Raw genomic sequence first — 25790 nt, 5'->3', positions numbered from 1 at the left:
TATCATTGGCCTTTGTATATTTAATGATCACTTAGTTATATTTAAAACATCAAATGTCACGTCAAACAATGTAATTGAAGGGTTTTAATTCTATTTTAACTTAATATTCATTGTATTTGATATTGCTTATAACATCCAGAAAATTAGAGTCTGATTATGTTTTTTATATGAGAACTTTGATTTATAATGGTATTTACTAGGGTGATATTTAAATGGAGGCAAAGGAGTAAGAGGAAAGAATGGTTCAACTCTCCTTAGCCTAATGCTTCTCCAGCTTTAATTGTGCAGATGAAGCACTTTAGTATCCTATAAGAATGCAGATTTTCATTCAGTGGGTCTTAGGAGGGACCCAAGGTTCTGCATTTGTAGGCTGCTATTCATGGGCCAATGTCTGAGGGGCAAGTTTCTAGAGAACCTACACAAGTTCTAATTGCACCACACTTCACTCTACTTCCTCTGCTCAATGAACACCAATATACTCTCCAATGCTTGAAAGTTGATGGGAGTGAAATTGCAATGAGGAATAATAAAAAAAAATGAATCCTTTGGTGTTATGTATTCCATTTGCACAAAAAAGCAAAAACAGAAATAACTCAGGATTTATAGAATAGATCTCCGAACATCAGACTTACTTAAGGCCATCACATATATTTCACTAGAGGTCACTGAAATTTCCCTCCCAAAATATAAACTATATATTCATTTGTAAAGTTACTGATTGTCATTTTGTGGCAAAGCTCCTGACAAAACCACACACCAAACTTAAGGTTTAACTTGACTTCTTTTGTGATATAATAATTTTTAAGAAATAACCTAAAACAAAGTAAAAATTATGATTCCTTGGAGATCAAAAGAAAGAGAAACAAAAAAAATTGAGCTGTTAACTTAGAGAATTTCTTTTAGTTAAAAAAGTACTTTACATACTTCTTTCATTAAAAAATCTACAAACATTTCCTCGTTAATGAAACTCTTCTGAGTGGCACAGATCAAGTGCACACACATGCTTAAAAGTAGATTTTCACTACTGATACAGCTCTGACACTCGCAAATTCTATGGTCCATCCCTTCATGTACTTTAAGAATAGATTTTTAAGATAAAGGAGAGTCAAGAAGCATTAAGGAGAATCAGATAAGAAATAAAGGCACTAACAAATTTTTATGAAAAAAAAAAGCCAAATCTGATTCTTTTTCAAGAAATTTGCATTTTATGAAATAAAATAAACATTTTATAGGAGGTTTGGAGAAAATTTGCCATTTCAGACATCACATCTTTGAGACAAAAGAGTTGGAATTTTGCTCTGTTAGAATGTTTATGGATGGGTCTACTTTGACAATTTAGCCTGTCTGATGTGACTTTCACAGTCTGTTGGCAGTTTGTAGGCAAGCCACCACACCTGTGACTCCGTGGTTGATTAATGAGTCTTTCAGCTCATTGCTACCCTCTGAAGGAGGGCTGTGGCCTTTCTGAGCTTCACTGGTTTATTCGCCTTAAACTGCAGTCCTTGCTGAGGTATCTTCCATAAGAAAATCACACCTGGTTAAAGCTAATGAAAACTGCAATATGTCATTTTCTAGACAAGTCAAAAAGCATGTAAAACTAGACAAAAGATGTATTCAAGTAACATGAATGTAGTTTTGTCATAACCTGCCACTCCGAAGAGTAAAACGAGAAAAGCTGTCCTCAATGACATATTTCAGTGTCAACTTTTAGAGTGAGAACTCTGAATTCTCTGTGCTGTACGATGGCTCTCTACAATGCCAGCTCTTATGCTAGACACAATATACATTTTCATCAGACCTGGGAAGGTTCTAGTTCATTACCGGATAGCCAATTAACTCTGATTATCGATTAAGTGGTGAATCTGATTGGAAACTTTAGAGCTTGTTTCAAGTTCTTCAACATTGGTCGGTCCATTTTAAATGTGCGCAATAATCTTGCAACTTCTTGAGTGCAAGGCAGCACTGAATTGCTTTCTCCCCAATCTTGCTTCAGAGATTGAAAACACGTTTAAAGCTTTTCCCCATCTTAAAACAAAATGTGAACTAGAGAAGAAAGAGGAGGAGAGAAGAAGTGGTAGAGAGAGAGAGAGAGAGACAGGGTAAGGAAGAGAGGGAAGGAGAGAACTACAGAACTCCAAAGAGCAGATAACCTGAGGTCTACTGCTTGATCAGTCTAGTACAGGGTAAAGGAGTCGGAAATTAAGGAAACATGTAAAATGCGAAACTTTTCTCTTCATGGTTTCATACCATAGCTTTTTTTTTTCTGAAGCCATATGAATGTTCCAAACATCAATAATACTTAAATAAATACTAAAATTCTTCATAAAGCTACATACTTGTTCTTTATTTTGAATTTTGGATCAGCATTCCCTTCTAGTAGCTATATACACAATACAAAGGGTTAGATATCTTTTTTTTTTGAAGATTTTATTTATTTATTAGAGAAAACACAAGGAGGGGGGGCAGCAGAGGGAGAGAGAGAAGCAGACTCCCCACTGAGCAGGAAGCCTGACATGGGTCTCAATCCCAGGACCTCAGGATCATGATGGAAGCCAAAGGCTAAAGCCTCCTAGGCACCCCAGGGTTAGCTATCTTTAAGCGGCAGATGGAAACACAATACTCCCAGTACTACTGACAAGTGAAGGACCAAAAGTTTCTATTCTAGCAATGACCATTTTCTGATTCATGGTATTAACTCAACTGTTATATCATCGTACACATTATCAGTGAACAGTCTTCTGAACTGGGAGGGCACACCTGCATTATTTCAATTGCACTTATTCAGATCTCTACTACCATGTTTCCATTCAACTGAAATTGAAACTGATCGAATAAAGAGTGAATACTATTTCTCTGCATTTTACCCAAAACATGAAAAGAAATACTTTATTTTACCATGCAATAATCTGAAAAAAATTCATCATTATCATCAGTATCATTGCTAATTTTCCAATTTCCTATTTAATGCCTGTATTTAGAATTATGGAATGAAAAATATTTAGTACTCTACTAATCTTAATTTTTAATTGATTCTTACTTAGAAAAATTATTTTGGCTCGTAAAAATATTGATTCCTTCAACAATGTCAACAATGACTTTTTAAGCATTTACTAAGTGATCATTTCAACAAATTTTCAAATAGTTATATCAATTATTTTAATTATCCTGGCTACAAAATGATATCACATGGAAAACTTATCAGAGTATCAGTAACTGTACCTCATCCCATAGATTCATACTTAATTGATCAGGTGGAGGCCTAGCATTGTGTTTTGTTTTGTTTTTTTAATATTTCCCAAATAATTCTAATGTGTATCTAAGATTATACTGCTCTCTCTATATATCATGTATATATAGTTTATACTACGTATATAGAGATTATACTGCTCTATATACTGCTCTATGTAATAACCCTCATGTTTATTTTGTTGACTTCAAAGGATAAAAAAATTTAATCCTACCAGAGAAAAGAGATTTCTCAAATTAAGTTGGAAAATGGAATCATCAGTTAGTGGAATTCTTCAGCCTATTATGGTTTATAAGAAAACATGTGGGATCATTAGTCAAAAACCCTGGGCTTGCGTCATGGCTCAGCCCCCTCCAAGACTTTAGTAAGTCCCTCAAGACAAATGCATTCTGACATATAAAATGAGAAAATTAAGAATTCATCTAGCTTTAGAAGGATATTCTCAAGTAATTTCCAAGAGTGCAGAATGCTATCCTTAAACCTAAACAGAGTAGTTATCTGATTATATATAATAAAGGTAGGATTTAAGTCAAGGTGAGCGAACTTCATCACTGAAGCTATCATTCCCCTCTCCTGTCTGTGGCAGACATTGCTTAATGATTATATCACCAGAGGGCAAAAACAAACAAAAAATTGTTTTCCTGGAGTTTGCACTCAAGATAAAACTATTTCACCTTTGAGTGTTAAGTGCTTAATAGCTCTTTCAAGACTTTTGGACATGCCACCTGAAAATAAGACACTTTGGTACGTTGATTGTTTTGAGCTTAAAACACTTGAAAAAACAGAGGTGCCTGGGTGGTTCAGTGGGTTAAAGCCTCTGCCTTCAGTGGGGAGTCTGCTTACCTTCCTCTCTCGTGGCCTGTCTCTCTGCCTGCTTGTGATCTGTCAGATAAATAAATAAAATCTTAAAAAAAAAAAAGGAAAGAAAGAAAGAAACACTTGAAAAACAGCAGATGTGGGGAGGGGCTTTCCCTGAACAACCTTATCTGCCTAAAGCCAGATCCTCCAAAAGAAACTCAGTCGTCATAAAACTCATCCAGGAGAGTTTCATCAACCAGAGAAGATTAATTCTTACCACAAAAGAGACTAGATATTGACACCATCCCCAGGCAAACTATATCACCCACTATCATACCTCCCATCTATTCTTCTAAGGGCGCATTCATCTCTCCTAAGTAGCCTAAATTTCCCTCTTTCCTTTCCCTATATTAAGAAGGTATATAAGGTTTCAAATCTCACCATTTTTTTGAGGTATTCACATTTTTCCCCATAATGCCCATAATGCCCCGATGCACACTAGAAATTAATATGTTTACATTTTCTCCCATCTATCTGCCTGTTGATAGTTTATTTCATAGATCCAACTATCAAACCTAGGAGGGTAGAGGGGAAGGAAGTGTTTCCTCCTCTACATTATTTTTCTTAAAGAGATGATGTCACAGAGTAGTTCAGCAGGATACTAAAAATGTGCAGAAAGAATCAATAATTGTTAGCACAGTATAGAAGCAGAGACACCATGACTCACAACATGTGAATAGATCCTAATGGCAGGCATAGCTTCATGGAGGGATGGTTACTCCTACTCCCCAAATAAACCTTTTTGTCATGACCTACCTTTTGATGTCAATTCACCTAGAGGGAGAGAATTACCAGATCTGCTTGAAGTTGTAGTTTTCACTGTACATTAGTAAAATGAGTTCTGGATTTTACCAAAGTCTCTGTTGAGTTTGGTTACTGTGAGCCAATATTCCTATATTAAGTAAAACTGTCAAGCTTTCAACGCTCAAGACCAGATCACAGATTAGGATGGAAATAGCAAGAAAACCAAGCCCTGCCCAAGAGGTCAGCTGGTCCTCCAGCAGGGAGGCAATGAGGAAACACTTGCAAATATAATTGAAAGAACTCAAATAATTTTTACATATTTTCTTACACAAACTAAGGAAAAAGAAGTTTTAAAAAGAGCCAAAGCCTTCCCATTTTTGAAAGTTCTTTGCATTTAAAAATAATGATTAACATAAATGTTGTAATGAGGTAATCAGGGTGGGAGTCAATGCTCTTTGAGGACAGGGCCCCCCTCTCACCCAATGCTAGATGCCATCTCTCATGATAAATCCTGTACCAAAAGACACACTAGTCACACCATCTGCTGCCTCCAGGGAGATAAGTTGCACATTTCAAAGTATGGCAACATTCCACTATAGCATAATGAAGAAAATGAAAAACATATTAGCAAACTGAACACTTTGGGGAAATTTCATTTTCAAATTGTGTGCTGTTTTGCTTTTAAAGAAGTAAAATTATTAAATAAAATGTGTGAGAGGAAGCAAATATTCTCCCTTGTAGCAAAATTATGAATGTTTTTCCTTTGTGAAAAATAACATTATTTCCAACGAATGCATTAACATCACACATACTGTCCACATTCGCAGAGTCGTTCTGAGCAAACATCCACAGCTGACATGCACGTACTTGTGCTAAAATCCAATTCCAGTTCTAAAATCTCTGTTAGATTATTTGCTAAGTGAGAAAAACTGAACAAGTAATTGGGAAATAACTGCACTTTATTTCTGCTCCAGGAACACTTTGGGGTCTAGAAATGTCACTGAGGCCATCTCAGACCAGCCAGTTTGCAGCAACAAACCTGAACACACTTAGTTGGAAGCATCACTACCTCTCTTGGGCATTCCCATCACTATCAGGCAATTCTACCATCCTTGGAAAAGCCGAAGCACTGAAGAACCGTGCACAGCCCCAGGACAAGCTGCAAGTACACCGAGAGATTAAGAGCAAGACAAATCAGGTGCACTTCTCATACTTGACCAAGGCCAGTATTAAACTCGCACAGCTTGTCTGAAGAGCCATCAATCATGTACCAAGAGTGCCCTCATGAAGGTATGTCCCATCCAAGCCATATAAATAGAAGGCAAATATAATTTTACTGACAGACTACAAGGCCATTTGATCTATGAATTATACAGGCCCTGCAATTGCTTACACATGCCTGAAAACCTTCAGGGTTAGGCGAGGCCAAGGATTCAAAAGAAAGAATCTACAACTCTTAATATTCTTCAGTGATAAGCTGAAATAGGACAGGTGCCCCTTTCTCCCCGTACCATTCCTCACTCAATTCAGCATCTGACTTTGTCCTCAGCAGCCTACCATTCATTGTGCCTACATGTTGTGAACAGAATTTATTTTAAAATGAAAAAATGTAGTAGAGAGACCATTACCCTAGCTGAAATATCTCTGTTGTGGTATTATCTACCTCAAACCCTCTCACTAGACTGCCTCTCACTTGGCTACCTGGCTGACTCAGGTTCAACGGTCAACACACAGCTTAAGTAGGACCATGTCCTGGGTGAATTTGCCGAATGCTCCAGCATTTAAGTTAGCTCTGCGATCTTCCACTGTATTTCAATGGTAACTTGTGTGAACCTTTAGTATAGCTCCAGCCACTGATTTTTTTTACTCTGTCTTCTCCACTAGATTCTGAGTTCCTTGACAGCAGGGGCTGTGTCTGGCTCATTTCTTTATCTGCTACGCCTAGAATATTTGATGGATGGATGAATGAACAAACAGTCACAGACCCATCTATTTACTTGAAGTCTTGCTGGACTGAATAATGGGATGGAAGAGTTCTTATAATCAACACAGTGTATTTTGCGGGTTATAGAATACCTTACTTTCTTTGCTGCCAAATGTATTCTCTGAATAGCGAAGTAACGAAAGTCTGGGTTGTCCTTTATGATCTGGGGTGAACTTCAGTCCTGGTCAGGCAATGAGGAGGAGCCCCTGTCCCTGAGAACCAGTGTTCAGATCAAGTTTCGTCATGGATGCTGGTACACTCAACTCAGAACCCATGTCTATATCCTGCTTTCTTAGTAACTCAAATCTATAGCTGAAAACAGGAACAGGTAGACACTCATGGGTTAACTGACCGTTAAATATTGGCCCTTTCACACCTGTCCTGCCTCAGATTCATGAATAACCAGGCTTCAGCTTCCTGAGTTTACCTTCTACCTTGAGCCCAGACCATGCATCATACAGCCAACACTTGGTAAAGAATGTTATAGACCTAACTATTCTCATTTCTGCTTTTTCTCCTCGGTCCTCCCTTCCCTCTTTTTTACAGTTATCTGGACACTTAGATTGTTCCTTACTATTTTATCCCTGGTCACAAGTTTTTGTTCTACCTTACTCTGGCCTGTGCAAAGGAGAGAGCCAAACAATAGCTCAAAAAGTTTTTTTTTTTTTAATTAATTTTTTATTTTTTATAAACATATATTTTTATCCCCAGGGGTACAGGTCTGTGAATCACCAGGTTTACACACTTCACAGCACTCACCAAAGCACATACCCTCCCCAATGTCCATAATCCCACCCCCTTCTCCTAAATCCCCTACCCCCAGCAACCCTCAGTTTGTTTTGTGAGATTAAGAGTCACTTATGGTTTGTCTCCCTCCCAATTCCCTCTTGTTTCATTGATTCTTCTCCTACCCACTTAAGCCCCCATGTTGCATCACCACTTCCACATAACAGGGAGATCATATGATAGTTGTCTTTCTCTGCTTGACTTATTTCGTTAAGCATGATATGCTCTAGTTCCATCCATGTTGTCGCAAATGGCAAGATTTCATTTCTTTTGATGGCTGCATAGTATTCCATTGTGTATATATACCACATCTTCTTGATCCATTCATCTGTTAATGGACATCTAGGTTCTTTCCATAGTTTGGTTATTGTGGACATTGCTGCTATAAACATTCGAGTGCATGTGCCCCTTTGGATCACTACATTTGTATCTTTAGGGTAAATACCCAATAGTGCAATTGCTGGGTCATAGGGCAGTTCTATTTTCAACATTTTGAGGAACCTCCATGCTGTTTTCCAGAGTGGCTGCACCAGCTTGCATTCCCACCAACAGTGTAGGAGGGTTCCCCTTTCTCCGCATCCTCGCCAGCATCTGTCATTTCCTGACTTGTTGATTTTAGCCATTCTGACTGGTGTGAGGTGATATCTCATTGTGGTTTTGATTTGTATTTCCCTGATGCCGAGTGATATGGAGCACTTTTTCATGTGTCTGTTGGCCATCTGGATGTCTTCTTTGCAGAAATGTCTGTTCATGTCCTCTGCCCATTTCTTGATTGGATTATTTGTTCTTTGGGTGTTGAGTTTGCTAAGTTCTTTATAGATTCTGGACACTAGTCCTTTATCTGATATGTCGTTTGCAAATATCTTCTCCCATTCTGTCAATTGTCTTTTGATTTTGTTAACTGTTTCCTTTGCTGTGCAAAAGCTTTTGATCTTGATGAAATCCCAATAGTTCATTTTTGCCCTTGCTTCCCTTGCCTTTGGCGTTGTTCCTAGGAAGATGTTGCTGCGGCAGAGGTCGAAGAGGTTGTTGCCTGTGTTCTCCTCAAAGATTTTGATGGATTCCTTTCGCACATTGAGGTCCTTCATCCATTTTGAGTCTATTTTTGTGTGTGGTGTAAGGAAATGGTCCAATTTCATTATTCTGCATGTCGCTGTCCAATTTTCCCAGCACCATTTATTGAAGAGGCTGTCTTTTTTCCATTGGACATTCTTTCCTGCTTTGTCGAAGATTAGTTGACCATAGAGTTGAGGGTCTATTTCTGGGCTCTCTATTCTGTTCCATTGATCTATGTGTCTGTTTTTGTGCCAGTACCATGCTGTCTTGATGATGACAGCTTTGTAATAGAGCTGGAAGTCCGGAATTGTGATGCCACCAACGTTGGCTTTCTTTTTCAATATCCCTTTGGCTATTCGAGGTCTTTTCTGGTTCCATATAAATTTTAGCATTATTTGTTCCATTTCTTTGAAAAAGATGGATGGTACTTTGATAGGAATTGCATTAAATGTGTAGATTGCTTTAGGTAGCATAGACATTTTCACAATATTTATTCTTCCAATCCAGGAGCATGGAACATTTTTCCATTTCTTTGTGTCTTCCTCAATTTCTTTCATGAGCACTTTATAGTTTTCTGAGTATAGATTCTGTGTCTCTTTGGTTAGGTTTATTCCTAGGTATCTTATGGTTTTGGGTGCAATTGTAAATGGGATTGACTCCTTAATTTCTCTTTCTTCTGTCTTGCTGTTGGTGTAGAGAAATGCAACTGATTTCTGTGCATTGATTTTATATCCTGACACTTTACTGAATTCCTGTATAAGTTCTAGCAGTTTTGGAGTGGAGTCTTTTGGGTTTTCCACATATAGTATCATATCATCTGCGAAGAGTGATAATTTGACTTCTTCTTTGCCGATCTGGATGCCTTTAATTTCCTTTTGTTGTCTGATTGCTGAGGCTAGGACCTCTAGTACTATGTTGAATAGCAGTGGTGATAATGAAAGCGGAAAAGCTTTCAGTTTTTCTCCATTGAGAATGATATTTGCGGTGGGTTTTTCATAGATGGCTTTGATGATATTGAGGTATGTGCCCTCTATCCCTACACTTTGAAGAGTTTTGATCAGGAAGGGATGCTGTACTTTGTCAAATGCTTTTTCAGCATCTATTGAGAGTATCATATGGTTCTTGTTCTTTCTTTTATTGATGTGTTGTATCACATTGACTGATTTGCGGATGTTGAACCAACCTTGCAGCCCTGGAATAAATCCCACTTGGTCGTGGTGAATAATCCTTTTAATGTACTGTTGAATCCTATTGGCTAGTATTTTGTTGAGTATTTTCGCATCTGTGTTCATCAAGGATATCGGTCTATAGCTCTCTTTTTTGGTGGGATCCTTGTCTGGTTTTGGGATCAAGATGATGCTGGCCTCATAAAATGAGTTTGGAAGTTTTCCTTCCATTTGTATTTTTTGGAACAGTTTCAGGAGAATAGGAATTAGTTCTTCTTTAAATGTTTGGTAAAATTCCCCCGGGAAGCCGTCTGGCCCTGGGCTTTTGTTTATTTGGAGATTTTTAATGACGGTTTCAATCTCCTTACTGGTTATGGGTCTGTTCAGGCATTCTATTTCTTCCTGGTTCAGTTGTGGTAGTTTATATGTTTCTAGGAATGCATCCATTTCTTCTAGATTGTCAAATTTATTGCGGTAGAGTTGTTGATAGTATGTTCTTATAATAGTTTGTATTTCTTTGGTGTTAGTTGTGATCTCTCCTCTTTCATTCATGATTTTATTTATTTGGGTCCTTTCTCTTTTCTTTTTGATAAGTTGGGCCAGGGGTTTATCAATTTTATTAATTCTTTCAAAGAACCAGCTCCTAGTTTCCTTGATTTGTTCTATTGTTTTCTTGGTTTCTATTTCATTGATTTCTGCTCTGATCTTTATGATTTCTCTTCTCCTGCTGGGCTTAGGGTTTCTTTCTTGTTCTTTCTCCAGCTCCTTTAGGTGTAGGGTTAGGTTGTGTACCTGAGACCTTTCTTGTTTCTTGAGAAAGGCTTGTACCGCTATATATTTTCCTCTCAGGACTGCCTTTGTTGTGTCCCACAGATTTTGAACCGTTGTATTTTCATTGTCATTTGTTTCCATGATTTTTTTCAATTCTTCTTTAATTTCCCGGTTGACCCATTCATTCTTTAGAAGGATGCTGTTTAGTCTCCATGTATTTGGGTTCTTTTCAAACTTCCTTTTGTGGTTGAGTTCTAGCTTTAGAGCATTGAGGTCTGAAAATATGCAGGGAATGATCCCAATCTTTTGATACCGGTTGAGTCCTGATTTAGGACCGAGGATTTGATCTCTTCTGGAGAATGTTCCATGTGCACTAGAGAAGAATGTGTATTCTCTTGCTTTGGGATGAAATGTTCTGAATATATCTGTGATGTCCATCTGGTCCAGTGTGTCATTTAAGGCCTTTATTTCCTTGTTGATCTTTTGCTTGGGTGATTTGTCCATTTCAGTGAGGGAAGTGTTAAAGTCCCCTACTATTATTGTATTATTGTTGATGTGTTTCTTTTTGTTATTAATTGGTTTATATAGTTGGCTGCTCCCACGTTGGGGGCATAGATATTTAAAATTGTTAAATCTTCTTGTTGGACAGACCCTTTGAGTATGATATAGTGTCCTTCCTCATCTCTTATTATAGTCTTTGGCTTAAAATCTAATTGATCTGATATAAGGATTGCCACTCCTGCTTTCTTCTGATGTCCATTAGCATGGTAAATTCTTTTCCACCCCCTCACTTTAAATCTGGAGGTGTCTTCGGGCTTAAAATGAGTTTCTTGGAGGCAACATATAGATGGGTTTTGTTTTTTTATCCATTCTGATACCCTGTGTCTTTTGACAGGGGCATTTAGCCCATTAACATTCAGGTTAACTATTGAGAGATATGAATTTAGTGCCATTGTATTGCCTGTAAGGTGACAGTTACTGTATATGGTCTCTGTTCCTTTCTGATCTACCACTTGTAGGCTCTCTCTTTGCTTAGAGGACCCCTTTCAATATTTCCTGTAGAGCTGGTTTGGTGTTTGCAAATTCTTTCAGTTTTTGTTTGTCCTGGAAGCTTTTAATCTCTCCTATTTTCAATGATAGCCTAGCTGGATATAGTATTCTTGGCTGCATGTTTTTCTCATTTAGTGCTCTGAAAATATCATGCCAGCTCTTTCTGGCCTGCCAGGTCTCTGTGGATAAGTCAGCTGCCAATCTAATATTTTTACCATTGTATGTTACAGACTTCTTTTCCCAGGCTGCTTTCAGAATTTTCTCTTTGTCACTGAGACTTGTAAATTTTACTATTAGGTGACGGGGTGTGGGCCTATTCTTATTGATTTTGAGGGGCATTCTCTGAACCTCCTGAATTTTGATGCTCATTCCCTTTGCCCTGTTGGGGAAATTCTCCCCAATAATTCTCTCCAGTATACCTTCTGCTCCCCTCTCTCTTTCTTCTTCTTCTGGAATCCCAATTATTCTAATGTTGTTTCGTCTTATGGTGTCACTTATCTCTCGAATTCTCCCCTCGTGGTCCAGTAGCTGTTTGTCCCTCTTTTGCTCAGCTTCTTTATTCTCTGTCATTTGGTCTTCTATATCACTAATTCTTTCTTCTGCCTCATTTACCCTAGCAGTGAGAGCCTCCATTTTTTATTGCACCTCATTAATAGCTTTTTTGATTTCAACTTGGTTAGATTTTAGTTCTTTTATTTCTCCAGAAAGGGCTTTTATATCTCTCGAGAGGGTTTCTCTAATATCTTCCATGCCTTTTTCGAGCCCGGCTAGAACCTTGAGAATTGTCATTCTGAACTCTAGATCAGACATATTACCAATGTCTGTATTGATTAGGTCCCTAGCCTTTGGTACTGCCTCTTGTTCTTTTTGTTGTGTTGAATTTTTCCTTCTTGTCATTTTGTCCAGATAAGAGTATATGAAGGGGCAAGTAAAATACTAAAAGGGTGGCAACAACCCCAGGAAAATATGCTTTAACCAAATTAGAAGAGATCCAAAATCGTGAGGGGGGAGAAGGGGATAAAAAGAGGTTCAAAAAGGAAGAAAGAAAAAAAAAGAAAAGAATTAAAAAAAAGAAAACACCTAAGAAAAATGTAAAAAAGAAAAAGTATATATATTAGATAAACTAGTAAAAAATCGTTAAAAAATGAAAAGGTAACAGTTAAAAAAAAAATTTTTATCCGAAGGCGAGAAAAAAAAAAAAAACTGAAAAAGAAAAAAATTAAATTAACTGCAAGACTAAAAAAAATCACAGGGAAAAAGTCATGAGTTCCGTGCTTGGCTTTCTCCTCCTCTGGAATTCTGCTGCTCTCCTTGGTATTGAAACCGCACTCCTTGGTAGGTGAACTTGGTCTTGGCTAGATTTCTTGTTGATCTTCTGGGGGAGGGGCCTGTTGTAGTGATTCTCAAGTGTCTTTGCCCTAGGCGGAATTACACCGCCCTTACCCGGGGCAGGGGTGAGTAACCCGCTCGGGTTTACTTTCAGGAGCTTTTGTTCCCTGAGCGCTTTCCGTAGAGTTCCGGAGGACGGGAATACAAATGGCGGCCTCCTGGTCTCCGGCCTGGAGGAGCCGAGAGCCCAGGGCCGCACTCCTCAGGGCGCCCTCAGAGAACAGCGCCCAGTCACTCCCGTCTGCCTGACCTCCGGCCGCGCTCCGAGCTCACAGAGCCTGCGACCGGTTCAAGGTAACCCCGAGCTGCGAGCTTACTGTCGGCTATGTCTCTGTAGCCGGCTTTCCCGTTCCAATACCCGCAAGGTCTGCGACACTCAGATACCCCCGATCCTTCTGTGACCCTGCGGGACCTGAGGTCACGCTGACCCCGCGTGGGCTTCGCCCCGGTTTAGCCTCTGGAGCGATGTCCCTTAGCGGAACAGACTTTTAAAAGTGCTGATTTTGTGCGCAGTTGCTCCGCCGCTTGCCGGGAGCCGGCCCCTCCCCCCGGGGTCTATCTTCCCGTCGCTTTGGATTCACTTCTCCGCCGGTCCTACCTTTCAGAAAGTGGTTGTTTTTCTGTTTCCAGAATTGCTGTTCTTCTTCTCTTCGATCAGCCGATGGATTTTCAGGTGTTTGCGATCTTTAGATAAGCTATCTAGCTGATCTCCGGCTAGCTGAAGCAGTCTCAGCCTGCTACTTCTCCGCCATCTTGCTCAAAAACAGTTTTAACGCATACTTATAGAGCGTATTCTATGCTCCAAGCTTTGTGCCCAAAACTTGCTGAGGTTAACTTCTTTGATCTGCACATTCATTAAGAAACATGCTGATATGATTTCCATCATGCAGGCAAGAGAAAGGAGACTCAGACAGAAAGACTCAAACCACAAATTGCCATACTTCAGAATGGGCAAAGGGATGGTGGGATTATAAAAAAAGGCATCTGTGAATGAAACACCCAATGAAGGAGGGTCTGAAACTGGGGCTAAGGAATTTGGGTTTGGTGCAGTAGGCAATGGGGAGCCACCATTAAGTTTCAAAACAGAAAATATTTCTGTATATTTTGTTTTACTTTTATCTCTTTGAATATTTGGTAATTTATACACAACTTTGCCCCTGTCCTTTTATTTACCACCTCTATCCTAGCAGCAGCCAGGGAGTAATCTGCACCCATGTGACAGTGTAACATGGAAAAACAAAACCAACCCAGAGAATCCGGAAGGGCTAGCTGAATTGAGCTGTAATCATTTGGCATAACACTCTAAGTTATTCAAAACAAAAATCACATCTTTGCATTGATGAATGACAAAAAATAGTCTGGTGAAAATGTAGAACCCATGCTGGTAAACACAGACTCCCTCTTCACAGTGAGGTGTGAAAGGAGGTGTTTGTTGTGTACACGTATAGGGAACCAGGAGAAAAGAGCTAAACAGAGGTGGTGGCATTAAATTATAGACACACTCTTTCTGTGTCCTGAAATGATAATGCTATTCTCAAGTGGTTTTGATAATGATGGAAAATGTTAAGGAGAAAAACACACTAATTGAGCTGAGATCAATGGACTGGAAGTTAAGGTGAGAGAAAGCAGGCCATCTAGCCCTCAGCAGATGGGGCACTGGCTTCGAGAGGGACAGCGCTCAGGGACAGAAAATAACGGTGTAAGAAACAGGCAGGCCGGGGGCGGGGTGCTTCTGCTGTCCAACAACACAGATGAAGGGAGATGGAAACTTTGCAAAGCGATTCAAGATTTCTAGGCTGAGGCTCGAAAAATGTCAGTGCCACAAGTAGAAATCACACGACTCTCAAGAGGAGGCAGTTTTCAGATGAAGGTCACTATGATGTTCGGCCTTCTAAATGAGGTGAGAGTTATTACATTAAAATATTATTACAGTGACAATCTAAGTGTGTGTGACCCGGAGCCTCATTGAACAATTACAACTGGAGCTACAGAGGCTGCCAAAGCATAGATTTAGAGATTCACGTTGGTGGGCCTAATCCACTCTGAGGACTTGCCTTCAGCTAACAGAACATTTTTCTTTTTTAAGATTTTTTTATTTCTTTATTTGAGAGTGAGAGAGAGAGAATGAAAGAGAGAGAGAGAGAGAGAGAGAGAGAGAGAGCATGAGAAGGGGGAGGGTCAGAGGGAGAAGCCAATTCCCTGCAGAGTAGGGAGCCCGGTGCGGGACTCGATTCCGAGACTCCAGGATCATGACCTGAGCTGAAGGCAGTTGCTTAACCAACTGAACCACCCAGGTGCCCCTAACAGAAGATTTTATTAAAATAAAATTTGGGGGGCACCTGGGTGGCTCAGTGAGTTAAGCCTCTGCCTTCGGCTCAGGTCATGATCATAGGGTCCTGGGATCGAGTCCCGCATCGGGCTCTCTGTTTGGCAGGGAGCCTGCTTCCTCCTCTCACTCTCTCTCTCTGCCTGCCTCTTTGCCTACTTGTGATCTCTTTCTGTCTAATAAATAAATAGAATCTTTAAAAGAAATAAATAAATAGATAGATAAATAAATAAATAAAATTTGGATGTTTTCCCTGAGGGATACTCTCACCTCTCCCCGCATTGTATTATACCTTGCCTTCACAAATTTTATATTATTTGCCCAGGCTTGAATGCATCTGATTTTGAGATATAGGATAATCCCTTAAAGCCAGAGAAGTGATTGAGTTTGCTGCAAAAAAAAAAAAGGCAGAAAGGATAGAGAGAGTGTGAGAACAAAAGGACCAAGGCCATGAAGACTGTAGCAATATCCGAGGAAAGAATAAATCAGAATACCTGTCTTAGGAGGAATGCCAGAAAGGGATATAGATGTAATTGGGGATGGGGGCAGAGGAAATAATCAAAAACAGGGGGGAAAAATCTCAAGAAAATCACAATATTGAAGAGGCATACTCAATATGAAGAGAAATCAAAGACTCACACATAGACATGAACTCATTTCAGAATGACAGGGGTGGCAGGAATGGTGAAGGAGATGATGACTTTAAAAAAAAAAAAAAAAAAGTATCCAGGGAAAAAAAGGGGGAGAAAGAATCCATCTAGCCTCAAATTTCTCCTAGGCAGTACAAAACACAGGAAGACACAATTTCTTTATAAAGTTGAACATAAATATATTACACAACCCAGCATTCCCATCTCTAGGTATTATCCAAGTGAAATAAAAACCCAGGTTTGTGCAAAACCTACACACAAATGGTTACAGAAGCTTTGCTTACACTCACCAAATACTGCAAACAACCCAATGTCCTTTAACAGGTGAATGGATCAACCAACAATAGAACGTTCTTACAGTGGACTACTATTCTATGGTAAGAACAAACAATTGTGAGGAATTTCAAATGTATCATGCCGAATAAAAGAAGCCAGATTGAAAAAGTGACATAATATATCATTCTATTACTAGGACGTTCCTGAAAGAAGAAACCTTTAAGGACAGAGAACAGATCAGTAGTTGCCAGGAATTGAGACAGGGGAGGAACTGACTACAAGGGAATCTTTTGGAGTCATTTTGATAGTGATGATTGTTAAACAATTTTATGCATGTTTGAACTCAAAACTATACACCAGAAGTGAATCTTATTCTATGTCAAAAATAAACACACACACACACACACACACACAGAACAAATCAATTAAAAAATAGAGGTTATAGGGCGCCTGGGTGGCTCAGTGGGTTAAGCCGCTGCCTTCGGCTCAGGTCATGATCTCAGGGTCCTGGGATCGAGTCCCGCATCGGGCTCTCTGCTCAGCAGGGAGCCTGCTTCCTCCTCTCTATCTCTGCCTGCCTCTCTGCCTACTTGTAATCTCTCTCTGTCAAATAAATAAATAAAATCTTTAAAAAAAAATAGAGGTTATAACCTACGACAAAAAAGTGACCAATGGAAGGGCAAAATTTTAATTTTATTAGCAGAGCTTGAAGAGGAGGGGATAGGAGTAGGTAGTATAACTTAAATTCTGTATTTTTAGTTGCAAGGAATCAGTAATATTAAGTTGTTAATTTTTTAAAAAATTAGCAGTGGAGTATATTCCTTAGATTTGTCAACTGACAGAAATAAAAAGAAATGGTTCAAATGGTTATAAGTGAATGGGATTTCTGTGAGGAAAGCTTTTCTATTTCCTATCTTCTTCTACCATTTGAGATAATACATGAGCATGTATTGCTTATAGCTTATCACAAAATAAATTTCAAAGTTTATCAATACAGATATTCTGGATACAAAAATATCTTGATTAAAAAACATTTATTTGTTTTTTTTAACCAGATCTCCTATTTTGGGGGGGGGGGATGAAATTTAGAGCTGCATCCTCAGGGTACATAAAGGTGAGAATTTTATTTACAATATAAGGTATCCCATACCCAATATAATATAGGTATCCTAGCTAGTTTCATATACAACAGACCACAAAAGTACTGAAATAATATCATAAATGTTAATATATAAAGTGAACATTAGTTGTTCAGATTTGTTGTATTTCATTATATTTAGTAAACACTTATATTTCTTCCATGTCTTTTTTTTTTTTTAAAGATTTTTATTTATTTATTTGACAGAGAGAGATCACAAGTAGGCAGAGAGGCAGGCAAAGAGAGAGGAAGGGAAGCAGCCTCCCTGCTGTGCAGAGAGCATGATGCGGGGCTTGATCCCAGGACCCTGGGATCATGACCTGAGCCATAGGCAGAGGCTTAACCCACTGAGCCACCCAGGCGCCCCCTTCCATAATTATGTCTTAATGAAAATCTTTTCATTGAGATCATTTCTTGTCTTTATGCTGATACAGTAACATAAACAGAAATATTGTATGGTGACAAATTAGCCTAAAAAGTAGTTGATGGTATTTTCATCTTCAGTCAAACTCCTGGCTGAACCTATGCTAAGACCTTTTGTAGAAAAACATCACAGAGGCTTTGGGGTCTGAACAGAATTTGACAGGGGAACGACTTAAAGAACAGTGATTGAAAAAGGAATGCACTCCATACAAGAAAGTTTTTAATAGCTTCTGATATATTGTAAGAACTCCAAAGTGCCAGTATGTGAATGCATAATTAGGTAGGCAAAAATTCATTACAAAGTGAATTTTGGTTCAACTTGACAAGTGAAAAATTCTCCCATGGCTGCTTTTGAGAAAATTATTATACCTTCCTTTCATCAAAATGTTGCCAATTCTGCGTTTCTGTCAATAGCATTTAACCTGTTTAGGTAGTCTGTTCTCTACTTCATTAAAGTAATGGAGAACTTTATTTAAATCACATTCCTATTAACTTACACAACACATGCTCATATCATCTCACATACCAGAGAACCACTGTTTGCATCCCCATTCTTGTAGCTATGGAAACAGGTGCCACCCACATCTCCTGCTACAGTTAGCATGGGGACAAACGTCCCTAAGCTCTCATTCCCCTGCATTTACCATGTGTTCAGGTCATACATCTCCCAAGCAGACTTTTGCCAGTGTCTGAGAACAATGAAGGTACAAGGTCCAGCCCATTCTTGCAGGACAGGAGACTCTTCAAGTATGTGACCTTAGCTCGTGGAGTTCTCACTGGCCTTGTCAAAACGTTCTTAGAACTACCCTGCCACCCATGACTCTTTCTACCCAATCCTCCTTCCCCCCCTCTCCTTTTGCAGCTATCAGATCAGCAACTTGGTCTGAAGGTTCACTTGCCTCCCCTTCCCCCCTCCACTTTATCCTTCATGGGCAGCTCTCCCAAAAAACTTCTTGCACCTCTCATCCTATCTGGGATCTGCTTGGAGGATTTGAACTGACACACTCATTCTGAAGGAATGGTAAGCATTGTTACTCTCCACCTCAAGATCCTCTGAGCCATATCATCTTCCAAGGGAACAGACTGTACATAACTTTTATGCAAATTAGGAAGAGACTTAAATGAGCCCCCAAGCTTCCTTTTGAATGTCTTTTATATTTGTGATGTATAATACCTTTCTCAGCCTCTAGCCACAGTCTCCAACCTGGCCTTCACTCTTTGTGACTATCCTGTCTGTCTACTTTGGAGAGAACTGGTGAAGAGCAAGGACGGGAACCAGAATTAGCACTCTGTGCCTAGGTTCCTGAGTGCCCTTACTAGGAAAACTAGGGTTATAGGGTCCCTCATTAATAAGGTTATTTTAAAGATCTATAGTTAAATATGTGTATTCAATTCACTTAAATCATGCTAGCCAGGTGGCAAATGCTCTCCACGTTTACCCTCTTTGTTATCTTCAGTAGTTTTACACTGAACCCACAGCTAATTAACAAAATTGACCAAAGGATACAAATTTCCAGGTAAAAGGTGAAGATCTAACATATGGAATGGGGATTATAGTTACTACCATATTATATACTTGCAAGTGGCTAGGAGAGTAGATCTGAAATGCTCCTCCAACAAAAAGGCTATGGTGACGATGTGCCATGATCGAGGTGTTGGTTACCGCTATGGTGGTGTTCATTTTTTACAGTATGTACATGTTATCAAATCAACACATTACACAGCTGAAACTTACACGATATTATGTGTCCAGGGTTATTTCAATGAAACTGGAAAAAAAAAATCTTAACCAGCAATATGGTGTCGGAGCTAAAGCACCACATACGGAGTCAGAAGACTTCATTCTAAGTTCCAGATGCCACTTATCATCTCTGCCCTTAGTGTCTTTTAATGTTTTGCAACCTCACAGGCACCTGTGTCTTATTACGCAGTTCTTGGGAGGATCAGAGAAGATCTGTGGGAATGTACTTTACGCACCGTAAAGGACAACATGTAGAAGTTACCAAATATAAAATGATACACAGGTATTGGATTGTTCCATTCACTTACCAAAGCCCGGGCTCCCGGAAATCTTGATCACCGTGTTAAATTTTTATATCCTAAATACACTATAGACATGCTGCTTTGGGAGTTAAGGATGAGAGGGAAGCCTGCTCCTGCTTGAGAACATGCCAATGAGGGGTAGAGAGTCACTGAGTCTCTGAGGCCTTGCCTTTGGAGCGAGGTGGGAAGAAAAGGGATTTTTAGGGAGCCAGAGCATGACAAATACCCAGATTTGAATGCCATGGCTTATGTAATATACGTAATGGCTTGGAGGTGTGTATTTCTAAAATCAGCTTCCCTTTTTTCTTAAACCCACCTCTCCATAATCAGGCAGCCGGCTGCTGCATCCAGAATTTACTGCTGTGAGCAACCATAAACCTCGTGTTAATGGCAGGGCTGCCCGAGGACAGACGCTGCCGAGCGCAGTGTGTGCAGTGAGAGGCCACAGACAATATTCTCTACTCTCCACACACCCCAGGGCACTCACATTATCATCTGATACAGCTTAAAGGTCCTTTAATAATTATTATTATTATTAAAAGCAAACAATCAAATCCACAAATCAACAGCTCTTTTCAAACAGAGTTTCTAATCTCCGTTTCCTCTCAGATGTACGGTTATTGTCCACCTGGAAAGGCCCCAAAGTGATAGCCAGAAATCTGCCACCACCACCCCTTCTGCTGTTCCTGCCATCGTATTTAATTGTGTTTGCTCAACTCGAAGCCAAACTCATATGCAGTATATTTAGATGGTTAAAATAGCAGAGCATTCCTCTGTATTCACAGATTATTTTCAACACCACAATTCTTGGGAATTAGTCTGGAATAAATAAGGTAAAGCAACATAAATTTGTTCCAGTGACAAAGAAAACAATATCAAAATGGCAATCTGGAGATTCGCCATGAATGAGGGACTATACGGTGTCCCTTCTGGTGAACTCTCCTGCAAATGCAATCACCGTCTCATTCACTAGTGTGGATTTATTTTAAAGTGAGTGAGAAAGCAAGCAAGAAACTAATAGTAAGAAACTGATTCAAAAGATCAATGTACAATCACTGTACTTGCTCTTACATAGCATTAAAGGTAAAGACGTAGAACTGATATATATGTTGATTTTCTGAACCTCGAAGGAGCCTTTTTTCCCCACAATGGCAAACTTTCTAAATTGAAAAACATCTATCATTAATATATATTCAGGATCTCTCTGAAGTCTCAGCTACTATATTTTTTTCCAAATGCCTTGAAAATCACAAATTTACAAAGGCTTGGTTACTTTTCTCAGCTAACTCTATCTTAAATTTTTCAACATGTATTTTTAGTATCATTTAATAAATACAAACCCTATCACTCAAATGTCAAAAAATTTCTGAATCAAGGAGTAAAGAACTGACTTTGTTGCTCAACAGGTAATGACTTGAACTGCATCAGTTAATTAAAAATAAAGACCAGGGGCGCCTGGGTGGCTCAGTGGGTTAAGCCACTGTCTTCAGCTCAGGTCATGATCTCAGGGTCCTGGGATCAAGCCCCGGTCCTGGGATCAAGCCCCGCATCGGGCTCTCTGCTCAGCAGGGAGCCTGCTTCCTCCTCTCTCTCTGCCTGCCTCTGCCTGCTTGTCATCGCTCTCTGTCAAATAAATAAATAAAATCTTTAAAAATAAATAAAGACCAGTGTTCCATGCTTTTAATCTGAGCTAAACGTCACATAATAATAAAAACAGGCATTTTAAACATACAGAGCTTTAACTAGATTTTCATTTAAATTGGAAAATGCAGAGAATGAACATGCACACAGATGACTTTCTTGAGATTTTCCACAGTAGACTTTTCCTATCTACATTAGACTCTTGATCCAACCTCGCATTTAGAGAATGCCAACTTTGTGCTTGTCTGTCAGGGGCTGACTTCTTCTCTGTACTCTTATTTCTCATTTGTCTGTTAATTCAGCAAATATTACTTAAAAGTTATTGTGTGTCCAATGGCTGTTCTAGGTACTGAAGACACGGTTTAAGTAAGACAGGGAAGGTGTTGTTCTCCTGGAGTACATATTCTACCCTGGGAGGCAGGACTAGGAGACAACAACCAAACAGAAAGATTTCAGCCAGTGATAAATCAATTAAGAAAACACAGTAGAGAGGTGCCTGGGTGGCTCAGTGGGTTAAAGCCTCTGCCTTCGGCTCAGGTCATGATCCTGGGGTCCTGGGATCGAGCCCTGCATTGGGCTCTCTGCTCTGAAAGAAGCCTGTTTCCTCCTCAGGATCAGAGAATCCAGCCATACAATGGGCTTCACACTTGGCATAGAGTCTGCTTGGTATTCTCTCTCATTCTCTCTCTGCCCCTCCCACTTGTGCTGTCATGCTTGCTCTCTCACAGTCTCTCAAAAAAACAAATAAATAAACAAATAAATGATTTGTTCTGCCTTTGGAATCCACCTAGAACCAGCTTGTGGGATGAACAGCGCGATTGTCTCAGATACAGATAATGTTGGTAGCACATGTCTGCATGGTCCTTCACATGGTCATCTCTTGTGTATCTCCTGAGTGGCTCACATGTTTATTAGATGCCCCTTCCCTTCTGCCCATTTTCTCAGTCATGCCTCTGCTGCCTGATCTCTGACCTGACACTTGTTCTGAGTCTCACTATTGGCTTAAGCCTAGAAACTAAACTCAAGTGTCTGTAACATCAGGTATAACCTGACTGCTTCACTTACCACACTAGCTCCCTGATAACTCTTAATGACATTTATTGTCTCCTTACCTGAGCAATGACATGACTGCTATGTGCTATGGGCATACTTTTTAAATTATATGTTTTATTTTCAACTTTCAAAAACACTGCCATGTCCTTTAACATTCTTGATTATGTCAACAGTCTCCATGAAGGAGATACATAATTATCATTACTTCACTTTATTTAAGATTTTATTTATTTGAGAGAGAGGGAGAAAGCATAAGTAGGGGGACTGGCAGGCAGAGGGAGAAGCAGGCTACCTGCTGAGCAGAGAGCCCAACTCGGGGCTCGATCCCAAGACCCTGAGATCATGACCTGAGCCAAAGGCAGAGGCCCAACCCACCGACCCACCCAGGCATTCCAAGTTCATTTTAATGATGAGGAAATTCAAACTCAAATAGTTTTAGGTAACTTTCCTAAGGTAAGCTTATAATAGGGACTGAGAACTCAGCAATCCTGCTTTCCCATCTCCATCCTGTTCCAGGAGTGTTCTGGAACACTCTAGGCTTGTTCTCTAGAGAGTAAGTCTAGACGATTTCTACGCTTGAAGTCTCTAGAGGGTAAGTCCACAGACGGTCTGCTATGCTGTAAAATTTGAAGACAGGCATAAAAGACTTAGAAGGTAAATAGAAAGGACTCCCTTCTCCTCAACTTTTTTCATATGTGTATTTGAGTTCAGTATTGTTTGTAACACTATGTCCTCAGACAACATTTGAAGCCCCATATACATGCTTGAACCACAGTGCAGGGATAGATTAGTATAAACATCCTACCAATTAAAGAAAGAAAAAGTTTAATTGCCAGGTCTGAGAAAAAGAACTGAGCATATTCAGCAGAACTGCTGTAGGTTTTCTTTTGGCTCTGCCTACCTCCCAAAATCACAATAGTTCATAAGAAATATCACTTGTGGGGCACCTGGGTGGCTCAGTGAGTTAAAGCCTCTGCCTTCGGCTTAGGTCATGATCCCAGGGTTCTGGGATCAAGCCCCACATTGGGCTCTCTGCTCGGTGGGGAGTCTGCTTCTTCCTCTCTCTCTCTGCCTGCCTCTCTGCCTGCTTGTTATCTCTGTCAGATAAATAAATAAAATCTAAAAAAAAAAAATCACTTGTGAATGTAGGGTAAAAACCATAACTCATTCTAAAGCTCGGTGTTCTGTTGTCTCACTCTCAAATGTATGGTTTTAGATAGCCATGGTGTCAGAAACCCAATTCACTACTTAAAAACAAAAAAATCAGCATTTTCAATTAAGTTCAAACAAAAGAGTCTCTTAGAAAAAAATAACAGAAATGATTTCCTTACCTGTTCAATTAAGTCACATAAATTACATTATTAAAATAAATGGGAAAGTCCTAAAAAATAATTAAAACTCTCAGGTGTCCTACATCCTTCTAAGGCAGATTATGTTCATTCACTACAGCTCATAGTATATAGCAGCTTGAAGTGGAATACTTTTCATACCATTCTTTAAGGTTCCAAGGTTCTTATTAAGGTGATAGCCTAGCTGTTACTATTAAATATTCATGACCCTTTTCCAAGAGAAGTGTTTTTAACTGATACTTCTGACTAAATCTGTGGGAGTCCTTTTCTCCCAGCTGACTCTTGCATGTGCTCTCTCTCAGGGAAAGAGACTTTAGTAGGCATTGTCCTAACTGAAATGTATCTAAAGTTTTATACAAAAATAACATGGAATTTTGTAAGAAATTCATCTCAAAGTGAATATTATACATAGCAAATGCAGAAAGGTTTGAGGGATGTGTTGCCCCCAAAGTACAATTTGGTGGATTAGAAACACCAATTCAAAGCTGAAAAAATTTAGTAATACAGAATACAGTTAACCTACATCAACTCTTGAAATTTTACAAATAGCAGGAGAAAACTGACTCCTCATTCCTAGTTTGTTGCCAGATAGACATGTAACATTGTATAAACATTATGTAACCACAGACTCAACAGAAGACCTGGTCTCTCCTCTACCACTCCCACCTGATGTCTCCCAGGCAACTTTTGGAGAGGATAGGAGCAGGTCTGGGAGACTTTTCTCAACTACTGCCTGCCAGGTGCTAAGCTTGCTGGGAGAAGGCTATCCTTGATGGGAAAGCTCCATTGTTTGGCTTTGTCCATGATGAGTAGGAAAGCTTCATTCAGGAGTGAAATATTAGGAACACCAAGTGACCATACACTTAAACGACAGGTTTTACTGACAATAAAGCTGCCTTTTTTAAACCTCTATCTGGGAAATTATGGGAAATACCAGGTATCTCCCTGCTTTGTATTTTCTTATATGTACCCAGATTTGTCAAGGATGACTTGACGATTCTATTATGTCACAGTCATTATGGTCTTTCAGGAAAAAATGGTATTTAATATTTGTATTGAAAAGATATAGAAATACAGTCTACATCATAAAGATTATATAGAGAATATTTCTCATACTGAACTATAAGCAAACAAATGATACTTGAATAAAAAAGTTGCACACATATTTATCTTAGATGAAAATGTCATACCAGATAGAGAAATCCAATTTTTAAAGATTACACCTTATGGTTTTCAGTCAAGACTTTGAAGTATTTTTAAATCCTTGTTAATAGATGCAAAATATAAAGGAAATATTTATACTTTCATACAAAATAAATTGCATTTTTAATGCAATTAAATTGAAATTTATAATTTCATACAAAAATCACGGTACCATTTTATTAGATTGTCCTGGGCTGTGTGTGTGTATGTGTGTTCATGCATGCATGTGTGTATGGGTGTGTGTATAAAATAACATGTAACAAACTATAGCAACAAAGTACCAAAATAACTGGCTTCAAAGCAAAAAATTCAATCATGATGATTTTAGGATATGTTTCCCTGATTAGACTGCTTCATTTGGCTTGGCATTTTGTATGCATTCATTAAATTATTATCAACAAATGCAAAATAGTACAAGGACATTCAAGTTGATAACCTTTGGTGTGCACAATGCAAAACTATTATAAACGCGAAGTCAAACATATTTAAAATTTGGACTAAAACGGACTAATTTCATCTCAAAAAATTTTGTACTGCCTTTTGTAAATACTATGGAAAAACAGCATTTACAAAATATACATGGTATACTTTCACACAGTCTCTCTTTATGTAACTAATATATAAAGGATATATATAT

The 25790-nt window shown here is 39.0% G+C and overlaps 1 protein-coding gene across 7 annotated transcripts in view; it reads right to left on the bottom strand.

Moving 5' to 3' along the window:
• Nucleotides 1-25790, bottom strand: part of KIAA0825 — a 405355-nt gene that overhangs the window by 179576 nt on the left and 199989 nt on the right. The gene's annotated exons all lie outside the window — the stretch shown is intronic.

This window comes from Mustela nivalis (genome assembly GCF_964662115.1).
Source record: "Mustela nivalis genome assembly, chromosome: 3".
Lineage (NCBI taxonomy): Eukaryota > Metazoa > Chordata > Mammalia > Carnivora > Mustelidae > Mustela > Mustela nivalis.
The sequence above is the reverse complement of the archived record's forward strand: the minus strand, read 5'-3'. Positions and strand labels throughout refer to the sequence as shown.